The sequence below is a fragment of the Salmo trutta genome, chromosome 16 (assembly GCF_901001165.1).
Source record: "Salmo trutta chromosome 16, fSalTru1.1, whole genome shotgun sequence".
Lineage (NCBI taxonomy): Eukaryota > Metazoa > Chordata > Actinopteri > Salmoniformes > Salmonidae > Salmo > Salmo trutta.
The window spans coordinates 39,358,102-39,365,547 of record NC_042972.1 but is presented as its reverse complement, the minus strand read 5'-3'; the positions used below and the strand labels follow the sequence as shown (position 1 = coordinate 39,365,547).

Here is a 7,446-nt window from a genome sequence, read left to right as displayed (position 1 = left end):
GAAAATAGTAAAAATAAAGAAAAACCCTTGAATTAGGTGTTTCAACTTTTTACTGGTACTGTATATTTTATATAATTATAGATATGGTATCAAAATGTGGAAAATCTGACTACCCCCTAGTTTATCATTGTCTGCATCCGGCTTTGATCGTAGTGTAATGAAACAGGCAGGGAGAGTGAACTCGTCCGTGATGGTTGGCAACCTTCTGGCCTGTAGCCTTCCAGTAAATTTAGAACTGTCCCTAGAAAAACACTACCTGTCAAACAAACTGGATTTGAATATGATGGCCATTATCCATGATTGATTGTTGTTCATTTGAGCACTGTGTCTTTCTTAGTTGTCTCTTTGTATTTTCCTAATAACATTATTTTTAAGACTGCTTGTGCTCAAACAAACTTAAGGCCAGGCACTGCACCCTATCAGAATAAACTTTTATCAGTTGAATGTGGACACATATATAATCGTTTTTTTGTATTATAATTTTTCTGAAATATTGTATACAATATGCAAATTAAGTGTTCTCATTAAATATGTGCATATTAGTCTAAATATAGTCTAAATATTTTGATTTCATTTCGTTAAGACACTCCAGGACCGGGCTTACACATTGTGGATGCATACTTTTTTCATCTTTCTATCTGTAAAATACTAAAGAAAGGTACATAAAATGAATTTTTTCAGAAGTAAATGTAATGTAGAATAAGATTGACAACATATCAACAATTCCCTATGGATAAGTATGGAGAATAATTCTAAGGATAGCCATGCAAATTTGATGAATGCAGATGCTTCTGAGGCTTAGAAAAATGTGTTGGCATATGGGAAAAGTCTGACTTTCGGGAAATAACAGTTAAAGACAAGGACAGTGAATTTAGACAACCAAACGTCAAACATGTTTAGACCCAATCACCATCTCTTCGAAGTAAGTTAATACATATATAGTCTACTTTGTAACATTCTCTATGAAATGGGATTGTAAATGATGTGTGATTCATTGTAGTGAGCTTTGAAATTACAGATGTATGTCCATTTAAAAGTGGTTATAATTCATGACATTTTGATGATGGTGGCATGATAAACTAATGACAATTAACATTCATCATCATCATTTTAACTTTATTTTATTTTTTAATATTAATGGACCAACATACTAAAAAATCTCAAAATAGATAAGAACATGCAAAAAGGTCATTTTAGCCTCTGGCCTTAATCAGTATTTTTAAGGACACCAACTGCTGTGTGAACAATAACCACAGAACTGCTGGAGCAGTAGTACAGCGTGTTGGAGTAGATAAGAGACGGCTTTGTCATCTGGTTGGATGGAGGGAGGACAACATGCGATGTAACAGTTGACCCCAACTGCTTCCAAACAGTAGGCTACTGCATAGCAGTTGAAAGAGGGTTAATAAAACAAACAATAATAAATACTTTTGGATTAAACAAATTAACCAAATTATATTCCTGCCATTTTACATTCATCTTTGTGTGTCAATTAACCTGATTATAGACTTTCCCTAGCTCTTGATCATGACTCTGTTCCATTGCCTTACACATGTCTTTTGTTAAGCAATATGATCATATCAGCGATAAATAATTTTTGTTAAATTGATACTCACCTTTGTAGGGGTAGGGCTAGTGTTCCCACACGGCCATATATCCATGTTACAGCTCGTGTTTATGGAAGACCGAGGCTGCGTTTCAAACTCATAAAAGACACACACTCCTCCACTTACCCTCGCCTTATGCTCTTGAGGGAATCCCCGCGGCCATCTTTGTCGTTGGTCCAAATGATTAGCCAATCAAGGAAAGTTGACAACGTAAGCCCCTCAGCCCTCATTTTTGATCGAGTTTGCGAGTGTACAATTATGTTCACTCCGGGGTCTGAAATGCCCCATAATTCAATTTGCGATGATTGTATATCCGCTAAGTCAGGCAAAATGTAACACAAATCATTACTATGGAGAAGTCAGCATGCAAGTGTAAGTAGAAACGAATGTAAATAAGTTAGAAATTATGCTACTAATGCACATGACGGCTCAAACACATAAAAGTAATGATGTCTTTGTTTGGTTGGCTTTTGGAAACGTTAGCTTGCGCATATAACTTTCCCTGACATCACACTTATACATTGTAATTTTCGATTGACCTGATATACTAGGATGGCTAACATTCGATGTCTGCGGAGGCGTTGTCTTCTAGCCAAGATATGAAATGCAATCATAATTGACTGTAGCGCATATAAGGCACACATAACAGTTCCATAATGACAGAAAACACATCCTTGGTATGAACGAGTGATAGCCTAGCATGCTCCGGGCAATAGCGGTCCATTTAAAATCAATAAATTATTCCCTCGCCCTGCAAGTGTCAACTCATCAGACGTCATCAGAAGTGTCCACTTAATTTGAGGGCTGAGGGGATAGGGTGTGTCTTTTAAGTGTTTGGACCGCAAGCCAGAGGGACCACCTTTGCTAATTAGCTACCTAGCATGCTCCGAACCCCTGTGCGTAACGGAAGAAGGCCTTGAGAAAGGTGCTGTCACTGAAAAATACAGTCTGCTGCAACTGTGTTAAAGCCGGCTAAAACCATGTACAGTAAGTGTATATTTTGCACTTGTGAAATTATTTTCATGTGGTATGAAATACTAGAACCGTATCGCAATTGAGAATCGATTCATGTGTAGCTGGAGTATTTGGCTGTTTTGGCTGCCAGAGCCAGTCTACCTATGAAAATAACATAAAAGGAAGGTTGGGCTAGACTTTCCCATAGCCCGTCATCGACTACAGTTTGGCCATGATAGAACTAACAAGTGTATGAATTGCCTGTCTTTTCACAGTGAACGGCTGCCACCTTGTGGTATTTCTTAGTAGCATGAGTTGGTAGTGACACATCTGCAAACTGCACAACATGTTTGCAAAGGGTTCAAACCGATTCATGATTGATCTGGCAATGTGGTTCGGAGGCTCCGTACAGAGGGTTTGACTCAATTGCGGAGCCTCCACAGGCTTGCAGATGCCAAATCAAGCTCCATACCGCATCATTGTGTACAAGCTCATTTCTGCTTGATCCGAAAATTTGGTCGGAGGCGCCGTATGGATGGTGTGACGCAATCGCGGAGCCTCAAATTGAGCTTTGTACCGCATCGCTTTTCGCCTCAAATTTTGTAAGGGCCAATTTCTGTTTGATTTGAACATGCTGTCGGATGTGCCATTTGGATGGTGTGACGCCATTGCATTGCATAGTCTCATATCATTCATTTTCAAAGAAACAAGTAGGCATATCAGAATTCAAATATGTGGTTACACTGGAAACATTTTGAAGAAGTGGAATAATAAAATACGTTTGGGGAATAACAGTAGTGTTCTTGCTGACAATAAAATAAATTACCCTATATTTTAGCCCAGTGTTAAGAATTAGAATTGTTCCACTGATCAGACTAAATAAAGTAAATAGATAATAAAATCTCCTGAAGACAAGATTACATAAATCTGCCCCTACACCTAACCAAACTCTACTTCTATTTTTCCCACTCTAGAAGCAAACGTAAGCATTTGAGTTTACAATCTGTTTGACAAAATTATTTTCATAGTTACAAATCAGGCAGAGCTCCACCTGTTTAGCTAATATATATATATTATATATTATACATGTTATTTTGGCATTACTACGTGTCACATATCACTTTGCAAACAATATAATTTTTTCAATAATAATTGAGTTAATAAAGCCACACAAACAGTCTCTTTTTTTGCTTTCTTGAGCAAGGCAGCTCCAAAATGCAGATCTGGCCTCTTAGTAGTGTAACCGGTGTGAAATGGATAGCTAGTTAACGGGTACGCGCTAATAGCGTTTCAATCGGGGACGTCACTCACTCTGAGACCTTGAAGTAGTTAATCGAAATTACAGATTGCCTCTTATCCGCTCATTGTTCCCTCATGCCAGTTTGTACATCTCAATTGTCCGTAGAAACCACTTTTTTTTTAAAGCAATTCAGCCATATAAGCTAAAATGAGGCTGAATGAACTGTTTCGCTGCCAGACAAGGCTTCGCTTGTAGCAGTGGTAAGTATTCACTCCATGGTGCTGAAAAGAAATCTCTGCTGTTGGGACAGCTTTATATAGGCCCTAATAGTTTGGGCACCGTTATAGTGCAATGAATGTGTTGTTGTGTAGTGGCTTTGCTGGCATGCATCAAAATAATGTTTTGGAGTTAGCCCCGCCAAGATTTACACGCTAAAATCACCACTGCTTCGAAGGCATGCATAGGCCAAATTGAGTTCTGTACCGCATCACCGTGAGCCTCTCAAATGTTTAACAATGTGGAGGGCTCAGTATAGCTCCGCATTGACATGATTGGTTGATGGTAGGTGAGGGCGGGAGGTCCTGGATAAACACAAACTCACTTCCTTGACAACTTCTTTCAACAGCTCTGCGCTGCTCCGTGAAACGCAAGAAGTATGAATGCCCTGACTTCTGCAGAGGCCATATTACCGTAAACGCTGAACGACCAATGAAGACATTGTATTGATTGACCGACCGCAGTGCCTTTACCCTCAAATCTTGTAACAATGCGGTATCTGCAGTATCTGGTTGATGGTAAGTGGATGCGGTATGTCCTGTATAAACACACACTCTTCCTTGACTACTTCCTTCACAACAGTTTTGCTCTGCGAAGCGCGTATGAATGCCCTGACTTCTGCAGAGGCCTCCTCTCAGTAAATGCTGTACGGCCAATGCAGATGTCGGAATGACCATAAATCGCATTTTAGTCTATGTGGGGTCGCCAGAAACCCTAACATACAGTTTTCAGGGTTACAGTATTTTCAACCTAACTTCCGTTTCAGTGGTGGAAAAAGTACTCGATTGTCATAATTGAGTATTAAGTAAAGATACCTTAATAGATCATGACTCAAGTACAAGTGAAAGTCATCCAGTAAAATACTACTTGAGTAAAAGTCAAATAGTATCTGCTTTAAATGTACTTAAAGTACCCCTCAGAGGTGGAATAAGTACTCAGTTGTCATACTTGAGAAAAAGTAAAGAGTAAAAGCTAATCAAATTCCTTATATTAAGCAAACCAGATGGCTGGATTTTTTTTTCTTCTTCTTCTTATTTACGGGCAGCCAGGGGGCACACTGCAACACTCAGCCATAATTTACAAAAGCAGTATTTGTGTTTAGTGAGTCTGACAGATCAGAGGCAGTAGGGATGACAATGCGTTGATTGGACCATAATGCTGTCCTGCCTGAGCATTCGAAATGTAAAGAATAGATTTGGGTGTCGGGGGAAAATGTATGGGAGTATAAAGTACATACTTTAATTACAAATGTACTGGAGTAAAACTCAAAGTTGTCAAAAAATATCAATTGTAAAGTACAGATACCCCCCAAAACTACTTAAACATACTTTGAAGTACTACTTATCTTTGCTTTATGCCACTGTTTCATTTCCCCTAAAAAATGGATGTGGGAACTTTGCTCAGGCATCTTTTTATGCCTGCTACGTTAGGTTATCAAAGGGTAGGGCTAAGGAAAATAGATCCACTCCTGCACTCTATACTCCTCTGTAAACTGGTCATCTCTGTATACTATTTGCAATGGTTGATGCTTATTTTTAACCCTCTTAGAACTCAATTCCCCCCTATGTGAGATACCTACTGCAGCCCTCATCCTCCACATCCAACACCAGTTATGTCAGTCACATTCTGTCAAAGGTCCCAGGTCACTCCTCTTTTCAGTTCGCTGCAGCTAGCGACTGGGACGAGCTGCAAAAAACACTCAAACTGGACAGTTTTATTTCCATATCTTCATTCAAAGACTCAATTATCGACACTCTTACTGACAGCTGTGGCTGCTTTGCGTGATGTATTGTTGTCTCTACCTTCTTGCCCTTTGTGCTGTTGTCTGTGCCCAATAATGTTTGTACCATATTTTGTGCTCCTACCATGTTGTTGCTACCATGTAGTTGTTGTGTTGCTACCATGCTGTGTTCTCATGTTGCTGCCATGCTATGTTGTCTTAGGTCTCTCTTTATGTAGTGTTGTGATGTGTGTTATGTCCTATATTTTTATTTTATTCCCAGTCCCCTGGAGGAGGCTTTTTGCCTTTTGGTAGGCCATCATTATAAATAAGAATTTGTTCTTAATAAATAGTCATTAATATTCATGAATTACGTTGGATGATTGGTTTAGCCTTCTTGGGGTTGTGGATGCGCAGCATAGCTGTCTAAGGTTGTGGTGAGGACAGAACAACGTGGAAACCCCCGCTTCAGCTTAATTATGAAATAAATAAAAGCCTCACCAGTTAGCTACCAATCTATTTTACTTTCACTCTCTGAACATTCATAAAACGAGTTCACTAATTGCTATTTTGACCTTTCCACAAACTGTAGTTTTTTTATGAGCAAATTGACCCAGATGTATCAAAGAATTACGAAATCCAAGATGAGTTGGCTAGTAGTGGCTACTGCCTGACCAGTGAGCTCACTAACTACTTTCAGTCATTTAGCCATCCTCCTAAATGCGGTGGTCAGTGGATAAACTAACTATGATGTGAACATATTTAGGTGTAAACGAACTAGTAGCCAGTTATTGTTGCCCATGGTGGAATCATATCTAACCAACTGGCTCCTGAAGCCAATGTGAGATGTCTGTGCCCATGAACTCAGAATCTAGACTGGGCCTCCAGTAACCTGGAGCGTGAGGTAACAAGCTCTGCTGGTCGGCTACTGCATAGCAACCTAGCACTGTTCATTTATTGTGATCAAGTTTGATCTCCACGGTGAATTCTTTCAAAATTCGCTACAAATCGAGACTTGAATTAAAGCTGCAATATGTAACTTTTGGACGACCTGACCAAATGTATATACAAATAGATATGTCAGTCATTGAAATCAAGTCTAAGAAGCGGAAGATCTGTTCTATGTGCGCTATGTATATGCTTCCCGTTCGTAAGTTTCGTATTTTGTCTTTTTCTTTTGGTTTTATACACCAGCTGAAAATACAATATTTTTGGTTATGGGAAGTATATTTCACAGCGGTTTAGATGGTACAACGATACTCTACACCAGGGTTTCCCAAACTCGGTACTGGGACCGCGGGTGCACGTTTTGGTTTTTGCCCTAGCACTACACAGCCAAATAAAATAATCAAAACTTGATAATGACTTGGTTATTTGAATCCGCTGCTTAGTGTTCGGGCAAAACCCAAAACGTGCACCCCTTGAGGACGTAGGTTGCATTCCAAACACTTAAAAGACACACCCTATCCCATCGGCCCTCAAATTAAGTGGACACTTCTGATGACGTCTGACGATTATACTCTTGCAGGGCGAGGGAGGTAGGAATTATTTTTTAATGGAACGTCCTTGGTTGGAAATTCGTCACTCGTTCATCCCGCAATGATTGTGTTTTCAGCCACCGGTAGCTTGTGGGTGCTTTATATGCGATA

The 7,446-nt window shown here is 39.5% G+C and overlaps 1 long non-coding RNA gene across 3 annotated transcripts in view; it reads left to right on the top strand.

The window, feature by feature from the left end:
• The first annotated feature begins 1,873 nt into the window (after nucleotides 1–1,873).
• LOC115150741 (uncharacterized) overlaps nucleotides 1,874–7,446 on the top strand; it is a 34,926-nt gene continuing 29,353 nt past the window's right edge. For 2 of the 3 annotated variants that reach the window (XR_003867154.1, XR_003867155.1), the window contains exon 1: nucleotides 4,420–4,595. This is a non-coding gene — a long non-coding RNA (uncharacterized LOC115150741). Of the gene's footprint in view, nucleotides 1,980–4,419; nucleotides 4,596–7,446 lie in introns of those variants that run through there. The other variant, XR_003867156.1, reaches the window with a different exon arrangement.